Source organism: Zootoca vivipara, chromosome 11, assembly GCF_965207765.1.
Source record: "Zootoca vivipara chromosome 11, rZooViv2.hap1.1, whole genome shotgun sequence".
In the NCBI taxonomy this organism is placed as follows: domain Eukaryota; kingdom Metazoa; phylum Chordata; class Lepidosauria; order Squamata; family Lacertidae; genus Zootoca; species Zootoca vivipara.
The window spans coordinates 37,497,309-37,520,313 of NC_142594.1; the positions used below are offsets into that span (position 1 = coordinate 37,497,309).

Sequence of the window (23,005 nt, forward strand, 5' to 3'; positions counted from 1 at the left end):
GTGGAAGACAGGAGTGCCTGGCGTGCTCTGGTCCATGGGGTCACGAAGAGTCGGACATGACTAAATGACTAAACAACAACAACAAGAGGAGTTAAATATATATATTTTTCCAGTTACCTGATACCCTTTTGTTGTATATGCAACTTGACAGCAGGATGGGGTTCTTCTTTGAGAGTCTCAGTGACCGCCGTGCTCTGACATAATTCCAAAGCATTTTTGGCCTTTTGCTTGATACTCCTGTGGATTTCCTCTGGCCTTTTTTTAAGGGGCAAGTCACAGAACTCAGTTCTGGCACCTCTCAGGTGGATGCCATTGCCATTATATGAGGAAGAGGGAGGCTTTCATTTGCCAGTTCTGGCACCTCTTTTTCTAGAAAACTAGCACTGGATTCCCTTATCTCATTTGCCTATTATTCACCTCTGTGTTTTACTGTCTATCCCATATCATTCCTGTACCATTGTTTTGTAATACTGGTTTGTGTCCTATGGTTTATTTTGTTTCCCATCACAAAAAATTCAGTAAAAAATAATTTGTAAAAAATGAAAGTACAGTATGCACAAAGAGAAACCAAGCAGCCTTGATATTAACAATGTGGGCAATTCATTTTAACTGGTGTGCTAGGTAAAAAAGTGGTCCTGTTGCGTATATACTTTGCTGATCCCTGCATTTTAGTTAAGTCCACCTTGCTGCCTCAGCTCAGCATATGGCACAGTCTAAAGGAGACTGTCCTCTGGGAATTGTCAGGTTCCTGTGTACCCATATGTCCTAGTGAGGGAGAAAAAATGCTACAACCCAAAAATATGTTGTATCAAAAGCACCTTATGAAACCAGCCCGTCTGCAGTGTGTAATGCAGAACCGGAATGCTCCCTCACCCTTGCTACCCTGTTCACAGTATACAAAATTAGGAGGTATCCTGGAGGTGGGGCATGAACAAGGCTGGATTGTGTGATGCACTGACCAGAAACTGCAACCACATTCCTATTTGTTGGTAGGTGCCATTGATTTTTTACTTACACAGCTCCAGAACCCGCAGTAGTATAATATTTCTGGACTGTCTTCAGGGGCAACTCTAAGCCAAGCAGGATGTATTGGTTGTAATAGTTTAAATTACTCTTGATGACAATGAGTCTTGTGGGTAATAAATAAATAAATAAACAAACGGCATCCATCAGAAGCCACGACTCATGGGAGTTTGATGACTGTCACCCCAATGATGAAACACAGGAAGCTGGAATAAAATACATGAAACCCTACGGGCCCCTTCTGGAACCCTCACTTTGGTATATAAAAAGTTTCTGCAAATAATGTATGGCTGAGCTGCAGCCAAACAACCCTGAGTGCTTGTTTTATCTTTTGTATTCGAAAGCATGTCAAAAATGCAAGTAGATAAATAGGAACCGCTACAGCGGGAAGGTAAACGGCGTTTACAGCGGGAAGGTAAGCTGCTTTGTCATGCTGGCCACATGACCTGGAAGCTATACGCCGGCTCCCTCAGCCAATAATGCAAGATGAGCGCACAACCCCAGAGTCGGTCACGACTGGACCTAATGGTCAGGGGTCCCTTTACCTTTACCTTTATGAAGAAGAAGAAGAAGAGTTTGGATTTGATATCCTGCTTTATCACTTCCCTGAAGGAGTCTCAAAGCGGCTAACAATCTCCTTTCCCCTCCTCCCCCACAACAGACACCCTGTGAGGTGGGTGGGGCTGAGAGACTTCAGAGAAGTGTGACTAGCCCAAGGTCACCCAGCAGCTGCATGTGGAGGAGCGGAGACACGAACCCGGTTCCCCATCAAAGTAGGAAAGGCATGTTAGCAGACTCAGTGTGCAAAAGAGAGAGAGAGAGAGAGAGAGAGCGCAACAGGAAGTATGGATTATAACCCACTTCTGAAAGGATGACAGAGAGGAACCCCCTCAGAGAGGAATCCTACAGGAGGGCATTCCAAAGTTCAGGGGCTACAACAGGAATGGCCCACATAAATTAGCCCCCACATAAAGAGGTGTTTTTAGCTCATCTGTTGTAGGGTCTCAGAAATGTGGAGGTCACATGGGAGGAGGCATTAACCTTCCCCAACCTAAGTTCCCCAGTTGTTGTTGGACTGCAATTCCCCTAATTTCCAGCCAGAATGGCCACTGTTCAGGGATGGTTGGACCTAGTCTTAATCAGGATATGCACCACTACTTCATGATGCAATCCTATACCCACTTACCTGGGAGTAGGCCCCATTGAACCTTTCAGGACTTGCTTATAAGTAGCTACATACAGAATTGCACTGTGTGAGATCAAAACCAGTACATTGGGTTAAGCTCGGGAGCAGACTGGTAGCAGCAAGTGTTGCAAGCAGTAGGTAGAATGTGAATATTTCAATTTGTATCTGTTAACAGCTGAGCTTCAGCATTCTGCACTAGCAGCCATTTCTGGACTGCCTTCAAGGGCAGCTCCAAATCAAGCATTTTAGAATAATATGTCCCATTTCCTAACAGCTGTCTTGAGTGCTCTGATGGGTTCCAAGAGTGAAAACCGGGCAAACATTCAATGACTGAAACCTGTCAAGTTTCTCTGTAGACTATTCTCTTTTCTCCTCCTCCTCCTCCTCCTCCTCCTCTTCTTTTTGCAAGAATAAACTTGAATTTGTTCATGCTAGTGTGCATTTGGCTACTAAAGCAGAATGTTTTAGATCAGGCATCCCCAAACTGCGGCCCTCCAGATGTTTTGGCCTACAACTCCCATGATCCCTAGCTAACAGGAACAGTGGTTGGGGAAGATGGGAATTGTAGTCCAAAACATCTGGAGGGCCGAAGTTTGGGGATGCCTGTTTTAGATTATACATAAACTCTTGGTTAAAGTGTCCCTGTGCTCTACTTGACATTCCAAAATCTATCATTGTTATTCTCCCCAGATTTCTCATTCAGTCAGAGCACTGGAGAAGTTTTTATTTCCCCTTTTGTATGCTTGTAAACTTGCTTCATTCTTGCAAGATCAACCAAGCAGACTTTCACCTCACATTTTTGGAAGTCTAGTCAAGAATGACATTTTTGGAAGTCTAGTCGAGAATGACTTATTACCTTTCAGAACCACACCTGCAAAACGTTGTGTATTCTGAGCATTGCTAAGATAAAGATAAATGCTACAATTACCCCTCACCCCACCCCAAAAAACCAATCCTTTCTTCTCTCCTTCCTATCTATCCCAGCTGGTAGGGATGAGGTAGAAATATGATTCAATTCCCATTTAAAGGCAAATCTACCTAACTTGCACTTTCTGAAACATGTGAACACTGAAGCACAGGCCTCTATGAAATTTGCGTTTCCCTGAATTTTGCAATGCAGTTTCCCGCCCAAGTAGCGTATACAAAAATGCACGTTAGGATAAAATGTACATAAAATGCAAATATTGGCCAAAAATATATACAAAAATGCATTATTTTAGGGATTGTGGTTTTGAAAACAAAAAGTGTAATTAGGCAAAATTGCATAGAAAAACGTGTCTGTTAGGAACTTTTCTTTTAATATAAAAAGTGCAAACTAATGTTGAAATGCGAACAAAGGAACTTAAGATAGAAAATAAGAGAAACCAAAAATGGCAGATTCACCAATCCCTATCTGTTGGTGAAGATAATTTGAAATGGATAATGGTTTGTAAAGCCACTTGGAAAAGCAAGCAATATTATGGGAGGAATAATTACCAAAAGTCTTCAGATGAAGATTTTGATTTCCCCCCCCTCTCTTCCAGTTGGAAGCCTTCCCCCTCACTACCAACCTGCATCTGGCATTCTGATAATTTTCACATAAAATCCGGATGCTTGCCAAATGCGACTCTACTGTACTGTATGTTTATAACAGTAATTACTTTTATGGTAGCTATCTGGAGCAAAATGTATTTTCTAGCAACTTATGGGCCACATAAACTTTACTGCTGTCCTATTAGTATAGTGAACAGAAATGTAAAGCACGAGAATAGCTTTCTGTATTTATTTCTTTTTTAATGATTCTTATGAGTAGCTGGGCTGATTATTTTTATGGCATGGTTTGAAAAACAACATCTAGATTTAGAGCTATCCTACATAATGCAAACCCCCAAACCCCCACTTTGATGGCAGCAATGCATAGCTGAAATGAGAATGAAAGGGGTCTGTTAGAAGTGACTTTTCAGTCTAGCTTGCACCCTATTTTGCATTCTCGCTTTGGTTCTGCGAGAGTGCGTGGGTGTTTGTTTCTGTGAACTATTTTTAAAATCCTACTAAGATTTTAAATAAATCACTAAATAAAATGGCTTAAATCAGGGACATTGCTGGGTCATTAAAGGGCTCAGAATGCAGGGCTATGACAAAAAAGTTGCATAAAATTTCCTTGTGTGCATGTGTGTGCGTGCCCCTGAGAAATTAAGAAATTAAGGTGATTGTTGGCTGGGATTTCACCAGCATTGTGCTCCAGTGCACTCCTAGGGGCCAACTCCTAGGGGCCAAGGTCCCTTTGCCTTCCCCAATGAAATATTTGAGGGGGCTGTCCCCCCCAAGTTAAAATGCATTGCCATTCAAATGGTGTGTGTGTGCACTGTGTCATGTGATTGATTGTACGGCACAGGGCTTACCCCCCCCCAATACTTTATTCAAGTTGGCACCCCTGAGTGCACCCAGTTCCCCCATAATTATTTGGCTTCAGGACTCCTGTGAAAAACATTAGGTTGTTACAAGACATTAAATGAAGAGATGATTAAAACACTGTAGATAGGGGGAAGTCCTTGATGGAAGGTTCGTTACATTCACGATCTAAAGTAGCATATTCCTCTTTCGAGATGTGATTCCATTTCAACAGCAGGAACCTGGAATATCTTTACCTTCTCACAGAGTAGACCTTCACTCTTGAAACTTGAAACTTTATAGTCAAGCTTGATCCAGACCAAGTGATACATGGCGGGGGCCAGGGGAGAGCATTCTAGTCCTCTTCAGGCATTCAGAAATAATGTGGATGAAAAAGAGGTATGCCCATTCCATCCCCAGCCTTCCTGTGTTGAGCAGGAAGATCTGAAGGGGCTTCTACGTGTGTATAGCTGAACATGCAAAGTTTCTAAGAATATTCAACCGAATGTTCAGACCTTGTGAATAAATTTGTGAAGGACAGTGGTAGAGTGGATGTATCTGTTGTGCATTTTAATATTAGGCCTGTGTTGTGCCGTTTGCAGTGTTTATAATGATAGCTTTATTCTGAAGTGCCTTGAGCATCTAGCAGAGGCAGAATATGCACATTACAAAAAGTAAATCACAGAATGTGATTTATACTAAAATCCCGCTATTATTTCATCTGCAAAACTAGTCCAGGTGGCTGAAAGTTACTTTCATTCTCTAAAATGTTCCTTGGTGCCAAAGCAACTGGTATCATTAGTTTACCAAATAATAAAAATGTAGAGCCATGAAGCAGAAATGTATTGTGACACTTACCCATAATACACTTATTTCAATAAATAATTTTCCAGGTGCTGGTTTCATGCGTGTGACTGACCTGAAGTGGATTAAGAGAGAAGAGGCTAGGTCAGCTGAGACAGTAGTTGTTTTGGCATTTGTATCTTCACCTATGTATTAGTTTCTCTTGGTCTGCAGTGGTATTCCAAAAACAGCATTCCACTACTTGGTAACAGAAGGCAAAGGAGCCCTGCCTGCTCCGCTGGGTTGTTGAGTTGCTCCTATGAGCTGAGGATTATTTAGGGGAATGGGAGATGTATTAGAGGGCTATCTTGAAGAGCAGCAGCAACGAATTCATCCGTTCATTGCTCAGATGCATACTGTTGATGCAAATGAAGAGAAAGCTTTGACAAGTAGTTTCCACACACCCTTGAATTTGTGCCTCTGCTGGGAACTCTCAGCAGGAAATCCTCCACATGTTTTCCTTTAACGCACAACAACTTAAGAGAACTGTCTCATTTTGATTCAAATATCTGCATGTAGCAGTAACATAACCTAAGCAGGGTGATGATAAATGTCACTGCCGATAAAAGGAGCACGGTGATTCGACTGGAGTGAATATTCAGCCATATAATACTGAAAAGAAGAAATCTTAACAATCAACACTCAAGGGCCCTTTAAAAAGAGTAAGTGTGGCTACATTTTTGGTATGTTGAAAAAGGAAACGATTCCTCTACATCCCCAAGGAGCAGAGCAAGGCAGTTACTGGATGCTTTACATTGCTCTGCTAATTCTGGCTTATTTTAACGGGAACACAAAAAAAATCTGGCTTACTTCAACAACAAAATTGTAAGTAAGTTTTAAAAATATACAGTTTTTACTTTGGCACAAAATTATGTGGCTAGGATTTTTGCATGCAGAAAAAGTGTTTTTTGCACTCTGAACGTTTTGTGCCATTTCTGACCTTAATTAAAGTTTTGGTTTGTTACCCGTAACTATATTTGAATTCCAAATTACCATTTCCTGCTTACAAATATGTATACAAACAGTCACGTTTTAATAATTAAGATGGTTGCTTATTGCTTTGAGATTCTAAAGACTACTGGTTCAAATGTCATGAAAAAATGAAAAACCAGTTTGCGGTGTTTTGCTTAATGTATGAAATAAGTCAAAACAATTATCCTACAAATGGTTTAAAACATTAGAAAACACAGCCTTTGAACGTAATGCATTGAACATGGTACTTGTGTTACCACGTTTTGTTTTGTTTGCCTGTAGTTTCTTTCTCAGAACTGGAAAGGGTAAAGAAAAAGAAAACAGAGGATGCAAGAAAACCATTTTCATATTTTTATATACAGTTTCAAAGAAGGGGCTCACAAAAATGAGGTTTTGAAACAGTATTTGTTGCATACACACCCCAGCTCCAGCATTGATGATTTTAAAGTTCTGGCTGAAATGGGCTATGGAACCAGTTGATTCATGCCTGTATTTTTGAGACAGTAAAGTCTCCCAAAAGTGATGATGGGTAAAGTGGGTAAAATTGTGAAAAGTAACTGAAAAGTTACTGCCTCTGATGAAACACACTAAAATAAATCATACATTGATTGTTTTAATCTAATAAAGTATTCATTTCAGCACTTGGTGTGCCACTAAAATAATGAAAGGCAGTGTCAATAAGACTAGCTATTTAAAAGGGTATCCAAGAAAGGTAGGTGTGATTTGGGTGGGAGTGGGCAGCTGGGCGGATGACAACTGAAAATTAAGAAAATATGCACTCTTACATAAAGCACATGGTTTTTAGAGCTTATAATAATGGCCACCTTAAATTTATTAATTTTTTTTAATGACTTGGCAGTGAAAGGAAGTTGCCGAGTATGATTTCATATGAATGCCTTCAGGAATAGATTCCTGCCAAAGCCAGGGCATAGACCTGAAAAGGACACTAAGCTGGTACCGTAGTAAATCCTTGCCCCCTAACCCCAAGCAGAGCACTTCCTACTTCTCTAATATTAAAGAAGGCAGCCTACCCCCAAAGCAATGAAACAATCCCTCCCTCCGTATTTCTAGGGCAGTTGTCCCTTCTGTCAGGGTTCAGTCATGCATGGAAAGTATCTGTTTCCTCTTTAACAATAGCAACTGGAGGTGGGCAGCTGGACTGAAACCATGGAATACGTGGAGTTTATCCCATTACTCCCTAAACTAGGCACCCCCAAACTGCGGCCCTCCAGATGTTTTGGCCTACAACTCCCATGATCCCTAGCTAACAGGACCAGTGGTCGGGGAAGATGGGAATTGTAGTCCAAAACATCTGGAGGGATGAAGTTTGGGGGTGCCTGCCCTATACTGTCAGACATTGGACACCCCACCCCGAAAGTGCCCTTTGTGTTGGAAGGGGAAGGTTTCATTGGTCCCAGCCGATGTCACTAACCAAAGACTGTACTGATAGGAGCCAGAATTTGCTTTGCAGTACAGGGAAAATTCCTTAACACCTTAGCATGTAATTGGCTGAGTGTATGGCATGTTTAGGCTAGTGGTAGACAACATGGTATTTTCCAGATGTTGCTGGACTCATAAACTCCCATAATCCCTGTCCCTTTCACATTCTGCCTGGGGCTGGCAGGAATCTTTTGTCCAGCAACTTCTTGGGTGGTGGTGTTCCCTTGGTTTAAGCCAGGCATCCCCAAACTGTGGCCCTCCAGATGCTTTGGACTACAATTCCTATCTTCCCCGACCACTGGTCCTGTTAGCTAGGGATCATGGGAGTTGTAGGCCAAAACATCTGGAGGGCCGCAGTTTGGGGATGCCTGGCTTAAGCCTTTTCCGAGCAAAATAGCCAAAATAATCAAAAGGCCCTTTAGCTTCTTTCTCATGTGGTTTCTGCAACCTGTGACTGTTGTTAACAAAGGACAGAATGTCAAAGGGAACTGAGATGAAACACACAGCCATACCAATGTCGGCTTTACATATGCATTGAAGACCAGTAAAAGAAAAAACTGATTTGAGCCCTTTGTGCTTACCGAATAGAAGGAGTCTTCGAGTAAGAAAGCTTTGAAAAAAGTGAAAAATTGGAAAGGTGAAACGGCACATTATAAGGATGTACATTGGGCCAGACAGCCTTCTATTCTGGTGGGGGCACTGGTTTGCAGGCAGAAGCTATAGCTCCCATGATAAGGTTTAGCTGAGCCAAGGCACATAAGCCCTGTCTGTATAAAACAGCTGTGGTACACAAATATGAGGAGATGTAGCCTTTATTACTAATCCACACTGTTCAGTCAAGCTCGAAGATATTCTTCCTGCTTCTATAAAATATCTGATGCGTTTTGGGTCTTATGGCCCTTTCCCAAGGGTGAATAACGTAACTTTGGAAAGCTCTATTCAGTGCTTGCTTGAACTCGCAGGATAAACTGGAGGATTGAGAGATATTAATGAGGAATTTCTCGCCAATTGTGCCCTGCTGAAGCTAAAAGATGTGTAATCCATACTTCTGCATGGAACGCCATTTACATTAACTTGCATAGGTGGAGACATCCCAGTACTGTATTGAAGTGAACTGGGTAGCATCCACATGCAGGAGGTGCACGTAAGTTTCTGTTCTTTGGCTGCTATTTTTATTTTATGCATTCTTGCTAGAACAGCTTTCCCCACCCTGGTGTTCTCCAGTTGTTTTGGACTGCAATGCACACCATCCCCAGCCCGCATGCCCACTGATTGAAGCTGGAATTCAGAACAGCCAGCAAAAGTTAGGCAGGATTCAGGAGGGATGGGGCAAGGGAAACAGCGCTGGGAGCCACGCGCCTTGCTGCCCCTGTAAAACCAGAAGCAATACACCATGAGGGGGGGGGGAAACGACCCAGCGGTTCAAATGGAAAGTGGCTGCAGAGCAAGCCATGGATTGTGTGCCCCCTGGAGGCCTGCCCCTTTGCTCACGCGTGATTCGCTAATTCAGCAAGCGGGCAGGATCTATTTCCCAGGCAGTAAGCTCAGCACACAGGCTTTGTTTGCTGCGTAGGAAAGCATATGCAGGGCAGATTCTTCAACGTAGGGAGGAAAAAGAGGTGGCAGTAGAGCATACCGCCACGTAACGGATGAAACAAAGCCCTGTTCCCAGTCAGTGTGCCAGTGAGTGGTCAAGGGTAATTATAGTAGTAGTTCTCAGCAACTGGAAGGCGCCACAACTTTCAGCTACTCCTGGGCAAGTGTGCTAGCTGGGGCTGTGCGGTGAAGTCTCAGAGTCCTCTCTGGGTGCAGGCAGGAATGAAGTGTGCAGGCACTGTGATGTTTCTGAACTGTGGCCAGGTTGGATGCAAAGGAGGCCTTGCCTGGTCAGCAGAGCAACATTTTCCACTCCCTGCTTTTGAGGCTCCATTGTCCACTTCCTGCTTTTGAGGCTCCATTGTCCAACTCTTCCAGCCCAAATTTTCAGTTGGAACATTTTCTAAAGCCACAGAAAGAGATATAAGTTAGGATATTTATTGTACTTGTGGACAGTAAACATAGCTAAAAGCTTAGAAGCTGCCAATCTTCTCTAATATTTAATTGCAGTTGTCATCCATGTATTGCTGCTATTTATTTTATTTATTGCATTATGTCCCATCTTTTTCTCCAGCAAGCTTCAGATGGCATACATAGTTCTCCTCCTACTCATTATCCCCACAACAACTCTGTGAGGCAGGTTGGGCTGAGAGGCAGTGACTGGCTCAGCCAGGGAGCTTCCCAGCTACTAGTCTGACACTAATCACTACACCACTCTGGCTCTCAATGAACACATTTTCCAGGTCTAGATTTGGGTACAACTGCCCACAGCGATGGCCGACCCTACAGGCAGCTTAACCACCAACAATGAAATATTACGACTCAGCTTAATGTATCCATATTAGAGATGTGCAAGTTCTCTTTGGATTGGCTTGTTAATTTCCTGCAGCTCCCAGAAGAAGAAAACCCCCAGAAGAAATTCCCAAGTCAATCTGTGTATTTGGGAACATCAGCCCATCAAGAATACTTTCTTTCCTTACCTTGAAGGTATGTGTGTGAGGGAGAGAAAGAAGAGCCTCTCCCATTTTCCCTGATGACTTGGCATGCTGTTTGTTGACTAGCACAATAGGCAATGGATAGGAGGTTTGGTAGAATGGCTTGCAGGGGTGGGAGGAAGGCTGAGGGGAGAAGGATGCTGAAACAGATGTTGCTCAATTACAGCTGCCATCAGCCCTAGCAAGCAAGGCCAATGGCTAGGGATGATCAAAATCTGGTTCAGCAAAATCTGAAGGGTCAAAGGTTCCCCACACTTGCCCTAAAGTTTTCTTCCAAACCTGAGTTAAGAGAACTTGACCAGCATCTTTAAGAGTGATGTGGGCTGTTGTTGTTGTTTTTAAATTGAATTGGAAAAGTTTCAGTTTGTATTGTTAAAATTGGAGTGAGTAATTTAGCATGCTTATTTTCACCAAAGCTAAAAACTTCTAAACTGCCAACCTTGCCTAATACTAATTTGCAATTGGCATCCATTCATTGTTACCAGTTGAACTCATGAAACAGAAAATTTTCCACAGAAAAACAAAGCCCTGGAAAATTTTTCCATCCACATTTCTGATCTCTAGCCCATTAAACGTCTGCTTTCCCTTCTGTTTAAGCCCTGCAGCAACAGTTTACCCTCTTGTGCGCAATTTCTCCATGCATTCACCACAAGGCAATTTTCATGATTTGTTATTATATGTGTCACAAGTGGAATATGTTAGAGAATAATATTTCAGTAATGCAGAATATGTGCCAAAGCATTGCCATTATACTGCACTTGATTTGCAGAAATGAATATTTAAGTTGAAAGGTGGGCATTATTGCTTGCGGTTAAGTTTTGTGGCGGCACTAGCTCAATCTGGGAATTGGAAGCAGTAATGAAATCTTTTTGGAAGCAACAGGTTAACAGTTGAGAAATGCTGAAAGAATGCTAAGAGGGTCCTTGGACATAAACATGTATCTACAGTATATGTATACGTATATGAATATTCATGCTACTATAGTGTCTGGGCATTTTATCTCTAATAAGAACCCATTGCATTAAAGAAATTGCATGTCTGGGTGTTTTTGGATTGCACTGGGTGTTTTTGGATTGAGATGGAGTCAGTTGGCTTCACGATCAGAGCACAGACGCGGAATCCTATTATTTTCTTAATTAAGAATTACTGTTAGGAACACTTGACAGTGGCTTATAATGCCAATAATCCAATGCAAAATAGTTGTTGTTTTAGCTCAAAAGCAGTCTGTTGTGGCATTAACCCCAACTTCACCTTTGTCAGCTGGGGTAGTTGTTGGACAATCAGAAATGTTTGTTTCTTGGGAGGTCATTTTAAAGTTGCAGTTTGTTTGCATGTGTGAATGTACCGTATATATTATCCCTATCTCTTTTTCACTTTAAGATTACTGTTGGAGAGAAATGCAAGATCTTTTAATTGATAGCGGTCAGAATTTAAAAGAGTTGTGCTGACTGAAAAAAAATCATTCACTTCTTTTGTTGATCTTGCACACTGATGCACACGACCTCCTAATGTGATTCTTGGCGTCCCATACAAAGTCACTCATCCGTGCTGGACGTGAAAGCAGCTTCCTGGTCCGTACATGTGCTGTGTCGCATTCCTCTGGTTTTCTAACAAAGCTTTTAATTGGTATGCTGTGACTAATGAGCATGAAGTCCCAGAGGAAATGGAGCAGAATTTTCTATTATCCACCAGGATGAACTTAGCACATAGATTATCAGGGCTTCAACTCTGGGATATATCAGGGTCAAAGTCTCCAAATACAGTGCAATAATAATTGAAGGTTTCTTTCATAAAATTACACTAATCAATTTTAGCTGAACTGTGTCATGCATGGACTACCCTGAGCAGCGTCGTGTGGTGACCTTTTCAGCAAGAAAGAAATGTTTTACTATAGTTAATAGCAGTGACTTTGTGCTGAAAATATTGTCTTCTTCTTCTTCTTCTTCTTCTTCTTCTTCTTCTTCTTCTTCTTCTTCTTCTTCTTCTTCTTCTTCTTCTTCTTCTCCTCCTCCTCCTTCTCCTCCTCCTCCTCCTCCTCCTCCTCCTCCTCCTCCTCCTCCTCCTCCTCCTCCTCCTCCTCCTCCTTCTCCTCCTCCTCCTTCCCATTTCTTGCCTGCCCACTGAAGTCACTCCTCAATATTACCAAAGCAGAATTGATTATCCTTTTCAGAGAAAAAGGGTTGCAGGCTTTAACCACTTGGAGTTTGATGGGAAGTAAAGCTGCAAATCACAGAATCCAGGGAAAACCCTCAGGTGAACTTGTGTCACTAATGACAGCCTTTCACCACAGGGTGCACTGTTCATTGCTGCCTTTCTGGATTATGACCAAAGTCTACTTTTCTTCTAGTCCAGAGTTTCCCAAACTTGAGTCTCTACTCCAAGTAATGTCACATGATGAAATGGGCATATTTGCACTTAATGAGCGAATCAACTTAAATACTGTGTTATACAATTATAAGCATAATTATGTTTAGTAAGTGTATATACACTATACATTAGTATAGGTGCTGCACACCATGCTTATGTGATTTGATGAGACAAAAATTGGGGTGTACTGTGTTTATCCAGCTTTTGGTGTTAGTGGTACAGTTCTCAGCACAGTTCTTGCACATTTCCCACTCCTTTTCCAATATAGACTCTTAGTCTTACAACATCCCTCCGGAAATTCAGATGGATATATTGTTGTTTGGTATATGGGGTAGACAGGAGGCAAACACCAGAGCAAATAAAGCTATGAATTGAATATTTGTGGAGCCCAGAAGGTGTGTAACTTCATTTTGTACAGTATTAAAAACTCAAAAGAGATTTGAGAATCCTTGCGGAGGTTCATGTGACTGCGCTCCTGAAACCTCAATTTGTGCCTTCAGTTTGTTTACAACAGACATTCACGCTACCAGCACAAACCAGTCAGCCCCATAAATTATGCTAACTCTTGAGTTATTTATTTATCCTAATTATTAATTCAATAGTGTCCAGTAATGTATCTCCATTAGCACCTTGTAAACTGAAGTCGATTGATCTGATAGCTTGTGGCTGTTGGAAGATTCCCAGCTTCAAAACCATTTTTGCCCGTTTTCCTTGGCAAACTCTTATGAATGGCATTCTTCCAGTGAGTTACCTAACTGGTCATAAATAGGTGTGACTAGAGGAGTGTCAGTTCAGAAAGTAAAGTGGGTGCTCACAGGAAGTTGCGTTTTCAGTGCTTTGGATCTTGCAGTGTATTTTTAAGCTTTTCAGTTAAAATCCTTGACGTAGATTTTGTTTAAAAAAGAGAGTAAATAAATGCAATTTTTTAACTGGATTCAAAGTGCTGGGGGAAAATTCTTGCATGTTAATAGGGGCAAGTACCTAAATGATCCAGGGACACGGGTGGCGTTGTGGTCTAAAATACTGAGCCTAGGGCTTGCCAATCAGAAGGTTGGCGGTTCGAGTCCCTGTGACGGGGTGAGCTCCCGTTGCTCGGTCCCTGCTCCTGCCAACCTAGCAGTTCGAAAGCACGTCAAAGTGCAAGTAGATAAATAGGTACCGCTCCAGCGGGAAGGTAAACGGTGTTTCCGTGTGCTGCTCTGGTTCGCCAGAAGCGGCTTTGTCACGCTGGCCACATGACCTGGAAGCTGTACGTCGGCTCCCTCGGCCAATAACGTGAGATGAGCGCCACAACCCCAGTGTCGGTCATGAGTGGACCTAAAGTTCAGAGGTCCCTAAATGATCAAGGTCCATTTGTTTTGTTTTTTATAAAGTGTTGAAGGTCGGGACTCGTGATCTAAATTATGATGAGAAGGCAAAAGAAAGCTAGTGGCGGTCTCGTGGCATTGGTGCCTCTATTTAGTGTGACTGATGTTCTCTGGCACAGGTTATTGCACTCCTTGGTCCAGTTTGAGACATTAATGCTCACCAGAGGTCTCATCGTGACCAGGGTTTGCAAAACCTGGTTCATAGTTAGCATGCATTATGGTTACAATAAGTACAGCTGTAACTCATAACCAAGGCTGTGGGGAAGGGCTGCAGCTCAGTACTTCAGTACATACTTTGCAAGTCCAGGTTAAAACCTCGGCATCTCCTGGTATGACTGGGAAGAGGTCTGTCGGAAATCCTGGAGAGCCTGTGCCAGTCAGGGACCAATGAACTGTCTGCTGGAGAGCAGTAGACTCGTAATCTGGTGAACCGGGTTCGCATCTCTGCTTCTCCACATGCAGCTGCTGGGTCACCTTGGGCTAGTCACACTTCTCTGAAGTCTCTCAGCCCCACTCACCTCAGAGGGTGTCTGTTGTGGGGGAGGAAGGGAAAGGAGATTGTTAGCTGTTTTGAGACTCTTTGGGTAGTGATAAAGCGGGATATCAAATCCAAACTCTTCCTCCTCCTCTTCTTCCACATAAGGCAGTTTCTTCTGTCCCTCCCCATGTTGATGTTGTCTGTGTTCAGATGTAACACTAAACTGGGGTTTAACATTTCATGAACAAGCCTTGGGCCCACAACTGTTCCCCCCCCCTACAATTCCAGTATAGCTGTGAGGAGAAGGGCAAAAATTTTGGTTTCCATTTCCAAGTAGCTGCTTTTTGTCATTACTGTATGTTCAAACCAGGACAAACTTCAGATTTTGAGTTTTGGTGTTGGCCTGTTTCCCTAAGCCATTGTTACGATTAGGGGTCAGCAACCTTTTTCAGCCATGGGCCGGTCCACTGTCCTTCAGACCATGTGGTGGGCCGGACTATTTTTTTGGGGGTGTGTGTGAACAAATTCCTATGCCCCACAAATAACCCAGAGATGCATTTTAAATACAGTGGTACCTCTACTTACAAATAACTCTACTTACGAATTTTTCTACTTACAAATGGAGCTCCGTCCGCCATCTTGGATGCGGTTTAGATAGGGTTGCTTCGACTTACGAATTTTTTCTCCCAATGCATTCCTATGGGATTCGACTTACAAATGTGTGTTCGGAACGCATTAATTCGTAAGTAGAGGTAAAAGCACACATTCTACTCAAGTAAAAACACTAGGCAGGCCCTACAATTCCTATGCCCCACAAATAACCCAGAGATGCATTTTAAATAAAAGGACACATTCTCCTCATGTAAAAACACACTGCTTCCCGGATCGCCCGCGGGCTGGATTGAGAAGGCAATTGGGCTGTATCCGGACCACAGGCCTTGGTTGCCTACCCCTGGTTAAGATCAACCACAGTTCCAGGTCCATCACATAACAACAAACTATGGTCAATTGAAAATGAAATATTTCCTCCTCACTGCACTGTCCCATGGTGAAGTGGGGCAGGAACTTCCAAACCCCATTATTGCTAAGGAGATGGTGGTGGCAATTACCACATGGGAAAGGAGGGGCTGAGAGTAGAAACAGCAGGCCCTGGTGTAAATCACTGCTATTCAGTGTGTGATGAAAATCCAACCAACACACTTCATTGTAAAGCAGAAAAGAACATGATTACCATAGGTCTTAAATGAGCACGCAGCTAATCTAATGGAGATGCAATGACCTAAAATTAGAAATAAAAACATTTTTAAGTAGGTGCAAATATTTGTAATATAAATGTGTAGCTGACGTATGCTGTTTTTAAAAAATGATTTCACAGCTGGCTTCAACATTCCCACGTGCAATGCTATTGATTCAGGGCTGCAATCTTGGCATATTCATGCAGAGAGCGGCAATTCAACATGCGAATGACCTTGCTCAGTTTTAAAAGGAACAAATGCTATGGAAGGGCTTGTAGTGTGTGGCAGGATGTTTAATCAGTTTCTTTGCTTTAAGGAACAGTAGGAAGGAAATGGTGTGTTAAAGATTGTAACTCCTTATGCTTCTTAACTGGCTACACCAGGATCTTAGGACAATGGGAGATCCATCCCCCCCCCAAGGAACTTCCTATAGCTCCCTCTATTTTTAGATACTTAATGGCACTGTCCCTTCTGTGCTAACTGTTTTTCTTCTCTGCTTCCTGCCCCCCCCAACCTGCTTTCTGTATTCTGGTTGCCCTTTTAAGATATCGCCCATGCATTTATATCCAGGATAAATTACTTACATCACCAATTAGGTGCACATTTTCACAAGGGAAAAAAGATAAATCCACAATCTATCAGGATGTATCTTTAAAGTGCTACATTGGCTACACTTAATTATTAATAATTACGTTATTAGATGTACCATTACCCTGTTGGAAGTAGTCTACACTTTCTATATTCTTAGTGATGGAACCATCATTTGAAACTATCTAGTGGGGATACCACTAGAAAGAGATTAGGAATAGATTGTTCATTTCTGAACATAACACAGGCTGTCATGCTACATAGTATTTCAGAATCATTTCAGAATGCCATGGTTTTGATATTGTGAGTAGGCATCTCGTTTTGATAGAAACAACTTTCCAGTTAGCTTGGACAAACAGTGCATACGTAACTCCGAATCAAGTTCTACTGAGTTCAGTCGAATGCGAAAATGCAATAAAATGCATGAAATTCGCACTAAAACGCTGGTGAATTTTATGGGGACCCCTAAAAAGGAAAAAGAAAACTGATGTGGCAAACCAAAGTCAAGATTGGAAAAATGAAAAACCAAAATGGACATATTCACTCATCCCTACCCCTGAGGCATAAGAGAACAAGTCTTTGCTCTTTTCTATGTGGCAGCCCTTGAATTGTTTGTTGACTGGCTTTGCTTGTGTCAATCATTTAGTGCAGTCCTCTTCACCCTGTGAAATAGGCTTGGAAGCCCATTTCAGGAGGAACATTGGAGAGGGAAAAGTTGGGTTGAAGCATTGGGTGGGTGAGGGGAATTTTTATTGTGTCTAGATATTGGATAAAGAGCTCTGTTTGAAATAAAACTGTCCAGCTGAGTTACAATGTTTGTGCTTTTCTTTATGTTACATTCAAGTGTAATATCAGGCCAAATGGTTTTTTTAATAAAAAAGCAACAACATTTAAATAGTGTTAAAGGGAACATCAGCTTCCCAGTATAGAAATAAACTTGAGGAGTTGCTTTTGTGTGTGACATAATCATAATCATCAATAAAGGGAGCCTTTGTGAGTTGTTTTAAGTAAAACCCGGTTATAGTAAAACCCGGTCATGCTTATCAGAACTCAAGACCTCAATACGTTAATAAATGTTTATGTATTGCATGCATTTGGTGGTAGTATTTATTATTAATTATGTGGCAGGTTGCCACCTTTTATCCTGGTGGTTGCTGCTCTTTCTTTCATTTCTCCCCAAAGGCAGATCAGTTTTATATCCTTTTTAATGACTTTCTTATTTTACTTTGCCAAATATTTGGTGGGGGGGGGGTCTTTTCAATATTCCTTCCTGCCCTTCCCAGTGGAGTGGAAAATATCTCTAATGTCATGCTGATTACAGAGCTGTGCTTTCTGGGGTTTCCTGTACTTCATTTGCTTCCAAGTTTCTTCTTCTTTACAACTCTCTATTTCTTCATGTGGTTTGCACTTAGCTATTCCCTGCCTTTGCTTCTCAAGTTTCTAGGGACCCCAAGAAGAGCTGTGATCCATGGACCTTATATTCCCTTGTTCTGTTCTCTCTCGTGTCTAAACTAAATCCCCTTTCCACCTTCCGTGAGGCCTCTTTGAGAAGTAATACTAAACTATGGTTGAGTGTCCTTCTCAAGCCTCCTGTCCATCCTTTCTCCACCCTGCCCAATTATGGAGATGCTAACTAGGCTCCGAGTGGTTTTTTGTTTTTTTTGCTGCCACTGCAAAATTCATAGGGAGAGCTGTTTGCATTGGTGATTCAATAGATTAGATTAGATTTATTCTATTTATGCATTGCTTCTCTCAAAAGGGAGTTCTGAAGCAATTTACAGGGACTGCATAAAATTTACAACAAAATCCATTAAAACAAAACAACTACCCTAAAAGCATTCATCCACAAAATTCACCCAGGGGCATAAAAATAACCATCCCAGCAATGTAAGGATAAACACCAAAAATAAATGAGCAAACCCCTGATCATTAGCAATGTCCAAATGTCTAGGAGAATTAAAAAATAAAATAAAATTGTTTGATGCTGGAAGCATTACAAAGTTTGTACCAGGTGAACTTTCCCAGGGAAGGGCATTCTGAAATTGTGTGGCCACCACAGAAAATTCCTGTTCTCTCATTGCCACCTTCCAAATGTCCCTTGGACATACAGAGAAAGACCTCAGATGTTGCATTGAGGAATGAAAATGCAGTGTAGTGAAATTAGGGGGATTTGTGTGATGAGCATTTACACACTAATGGCTTACAATGCAAAAGAGTTTCTTTGCAGTTGTACTTCAGGGTCACCACCCTATGCTTACTTATTGGAATAGATCAGTCTTAAGCTGCAGGGCAAGGCATTTGGATTGATTACTGATTGATGGGTGCTTGGCCCTTTATTGCACAGCCGAGACAGTGGTTTCCATGCACAGAAAGTTCTACTTGATTTTTCAGATGTACCAGCCATAAAATCGAAACTAGAATTAAAAGTTACTGATCCATTCCCGCACTGCTGTCATCGCAAATCCTGGTTTCAAGAAACAGCTGCATGGAAAATGGTTGTACCCATTCCAGGGTCCACATCTAATTCCCTAAGCTAAGGTATTGACAAATGATACGGGCATGGTGCTCCTGTAGAAAACTTTGGAATTAAAGCAGAAGGACAATGGAAAATTTCTAATACATTAGTTTTTACTTTGGAAAGAAGACCAAGTAATTCAGGACTCTCAACACCTGCTGAGGAATTCAGGTGAGGGGAGAATTTTAGAATCATCTGTAAAGTATAAAGGAGTATAAGGAGTAACATACCTTCTCTAGTCAGGAGCATGTAGCATACACAAACCAGCCAATTATGACTGTCCTTTTCTTGAATGTTCAGACATAAGCCTGGAAAGTCTTCTGCCTTATTGTGTTTTGTCACATGGGGGACACCGTTTGGATGTTCTGCCTCAGGCACCATATTTATTTAGATATTGGTGAGTTGGATGTTGTTTAGATGTGGGTGGCACTGTGGTCTAAACCACTGAGCCTCTTGGGCTTGCCAACCAGAAGATCGGCGGTTCGAATCCCTGCGACAGGGTGAGCTCCTGTTGCTCTGTCCCAGCTCCTACCAACCTAGCAGTTCGAAAGCACACCAGTGCAAGTAGAAAAATAGGTACTGCTGTGGCAGGAAGGTAAATGGCGTTTCCATGTCTTCTGGTTTCTGTCACGGTGTTCTGTTGCGCCAGAAACGGTTTAGTCATGCCAGCCACTTGGCCCGGAAAGCTGTCTGTGGACAAACGCCGGCTCCCTCGGCTTGAAAGCGAGATGAGTGCTGCAACCTCATAGTTGCCTTTGGCTGGACGTGACCATCCGGGGGTCCTTTACCTTTACCTTTAGAACTGTCTTACACAGGTGAGCAATTCCAGTGGCCTTCCTGCATCTTTGTGCTATTCTCAGAAGTCTGGCATAAATTACTGTCCCTGCCTCTACATCTACTTTCCTGCTATTCCATTTTCTTCTTCCTTCTTTTTCTTTTTGGGCCAGTTATACCTCAACTTTGTGTGTATATTTTATGTTCCAGATTTGCCAGCGTATTTTGATTGTCAGGCTTACAGCATCCTAAGTCTGTTTATGCAGAAGTAAGCCCCCTGTGTCTAATGTCGTCTATTCCCTTGTAAAGTGTTTGCAGACATAATCTCTAGTAAATGATTGTAGATCAGGGATGGGATAGGACATAGTCTAAAACTTTGTATATTGAAAAGTATCAACATACTTTTAAATAAAAATGAGGTTTTAGTATGTAGCTTTAGGCTATATTCTCTCTCTCTCTCTCTCTCTCTCTATATATATATTTATTTATTTATTTCTGGAGGAAAGGAAATGGCAAATACAGCATTCAGTGATCTGCCAGTAAGAGATTATTGTGTGTTAACCCTAGCACTGAACATCAGATATCACACCAGGCTCACTAAGCAACTGCCTCAGACAATTGGAATGTGTTTCATTATCTAGAAACCAGGATGAAAGGCAACTGGCAATTTTGCTAGTCTGAACATTGTGATAGCCACCACTGTCTCAAATTTTTTGAATTCTTTTTGGGTGCTTTGGCAAGTCAAATGGTTCTGTTCATAGGTCTGTTACTGTAGCATGAATGGCACACACTCTCAAGGTTGTGGTAACCCAGATAAAGGCCTTGTGAAGCATAGGTTTTGTTTATCTTAGCAGATCATAATTAAACTAAGTGATTCAGAGACATAATGTCAATGATCTTTACAACAAGGTTTAAAGGCAAACACTTAAACATTTCAGTGTAGTGTAGTATCAAAATACTGTTTTTTATTTGTGGAATGTGAATAGATACTTTTCAAAATGAGACCAAAAGCAGAAGACAATCCTAGTTGTCATCCAGAATCGCCAATCAAACAGAGTGCAGGAGAAGTCTCGTTTATAATTATATTTTGGGAATGATTCATGTTCCTATGTAGCTGCAGTGATTTATATTTTCTGGGTGTTCCATGATCATATGATAGAGTAGCTGTGTTCTATGTTATAAATCAAGCTCTGCTAGGAGTTTTCTCTTTTTGTTTTCCAACCTATTTCTTATCAGTAAAAAATTCAGTGTGGCATGAGCAAATTTTTATTATAAAAGCATGGCCCAGAGAAAAAAGTTTGGCTTACACTGTGCACAACACTACCATACAGTCATACCTCATGTTACGTCTGCTGTGGGTTATGTCCTTTCGGGTTGCGCTCCGTGCCGAACCCGGAAGTACCGGAACGGGTTACTTTTGTGTTCGGTGCACGCGCATGCGCAGAAGCACTAAATCACGCTTTACGCATGCGCAGAAGCATCGAATCAGAACCCGCGTGTGCGCAGATGTGCAGGCGTGGATTGCAAACGCTGTGGGTTGTGAACGTGCAACCCGAGCATCCACTGTACTTCCTTCAACTCTCTCAGAAACTACTTTCTGTCTCCCACAGAGTTGGACTGAAGCTGGGCGCTACCTTTCAAAGCCATGCAAATCCTAACAGATGGATAGCGGACATAGATGACAGCAATGCAAGGGCATTTGAGAGCATAATATGTGCTGTTTTAGGACCTAAATATATATTTTTATCCAAAGAAATCAATATATTATTTTTTTCCACTGACTGAATTTTACAAGAATGATCTTTAATCTGAAATTTAAGGAGGTAGCATTGCCTACCATCTGGATATAAATTTGGCTGCCCAGACATTCGGGTCTCGAGGGTTTTCTGTTTGTTTGTTTGTTTGTTTGTTTGTTTAAGATTACATTGTGTGCTCTAAACATGTTGTGAGCTGCCTTAAGAGTTCTAAGCAGGAAAGGACAGAACACTTTTAATTAAGAATGCACTGGAGGCTGTTCAAAAGAGCCTTTTGCATTCTGGGGAGATGTTTTTGGGAGGCAAAATGATAAGAAGCTGGGATGGATGCAGAATAATCCCTGGTACGTGTTTAGAAGCTGCATCAATAGACTTTTATGTCCTTGTTTTAATAAATAACCTTGTCCAACAAGAGCTCTTTGCTTTGTTTGAGATTATCTTGCGCCTGGAAATGTGTACAGATATTATGTATTTGGGGAACAAACATTCAGAAATAATGCAAACATAACATTTTAGCATTTCATATTGATGTAGAAATGAGGCTGAATGGACTTATGAAGAAACCATGTGAAAACTGACATGGACTTGAAATAGACTGATCATTTCATTTCTGTTCATAGCAAGCCTCTTAAATTACGAAATTAGTTTGTAAAGTAACCAGAGTTTGTTGTTAACCAGAATTCTTGGTTTGAATGTAATACTAAATTGCAGTTCGGTAAAAGGAGAACTAAACTGTTCCAATCCAAACCGTTCCTCCTAGCTGTGCAGTGCAAGGAGATTGGAGTGGGAGAACATGCTATCCAAATACTTTACCTGAGCTCAATTCAGGCTTGTCCACATAGCTCGTAAAAATGCAAATGTGGCCCTAGCCAATACTATCATGTACCATGTATCAGGACAGTCAGCTTCAAACTCTACCCTATAAGAGGCTCTGTCCTTTCAGATGAGCTGCCGCATGAGTAAGCCTGGAGATCCTTCCCAGTGGCCAATTCTAGGAGCTTGTCATTGGCCTAGTATTTAGCCCTTGGCATAATTGGTTGCATCTAACGCATTGGATTGGTTCAGAAGGAACACAAACACATGGCTTGTTTTGCTTAACTATACAGTGGTACCTCTTGGTTAATAACTTAATTCGTTCTGGAGGTCCGTTCTTAACCTGAAACTGTTATTAACCTGAGGGACCACTTTAGCTAATGGGGCCTCCTGCTGTTGCTGTGCTGCCGCTGCATGATTTCTGTTCTCATCCTGAGGTAAAGTTCTTAACCCGAGGTACTACTTCCAGGTTACTGCAGTCTAACCTGAAGTGTTTGTAACCCGAAGCATTTGTAACCCGAGGTACCACTGTAGTTGGTTTGTACATGCAAACCCAATTTGGGCAGCCAACAATAGTTTACTTGGGGGCATCAAACTAGGATCTGAAACCACAGTGTGAGTTTGTTCTCATCATTATTTCCTTCCCCTATTAACTTGGACAGCGTCATAATTCTCCTGTACCTTCAGCT

At 41.8% G+C, this 23,005-nt stretch overlaps 1 protein-coding gene across 13 annotated transcripts in view; it reads left to right on the top strand.

Moving 5' to 3' along the window:
* Positions 1-23,005, top strand: part of KIAA1217 (KIAA1217 ortholog) — a 360,449-nt gene that overhangs the window by 121,021 nt on the left and 216,423 nt on the right. Inside the window, exon 1 of one of the 13 annotated variants that reach the window (XM_088654012.1) lies at positions 5,923-6,247. The exons of the other annotated variants lie outside the window; for them this stretch is intronic. The gene's annotated coding sequence lies outside the window, so the exon portion shown is untranslated. Of the gene's footprint in view, positions 1-5,922; positions 6,248-23,005 lie in introns of those variants that run through there. 13 annotated transcript variants of the gene reach the window in all.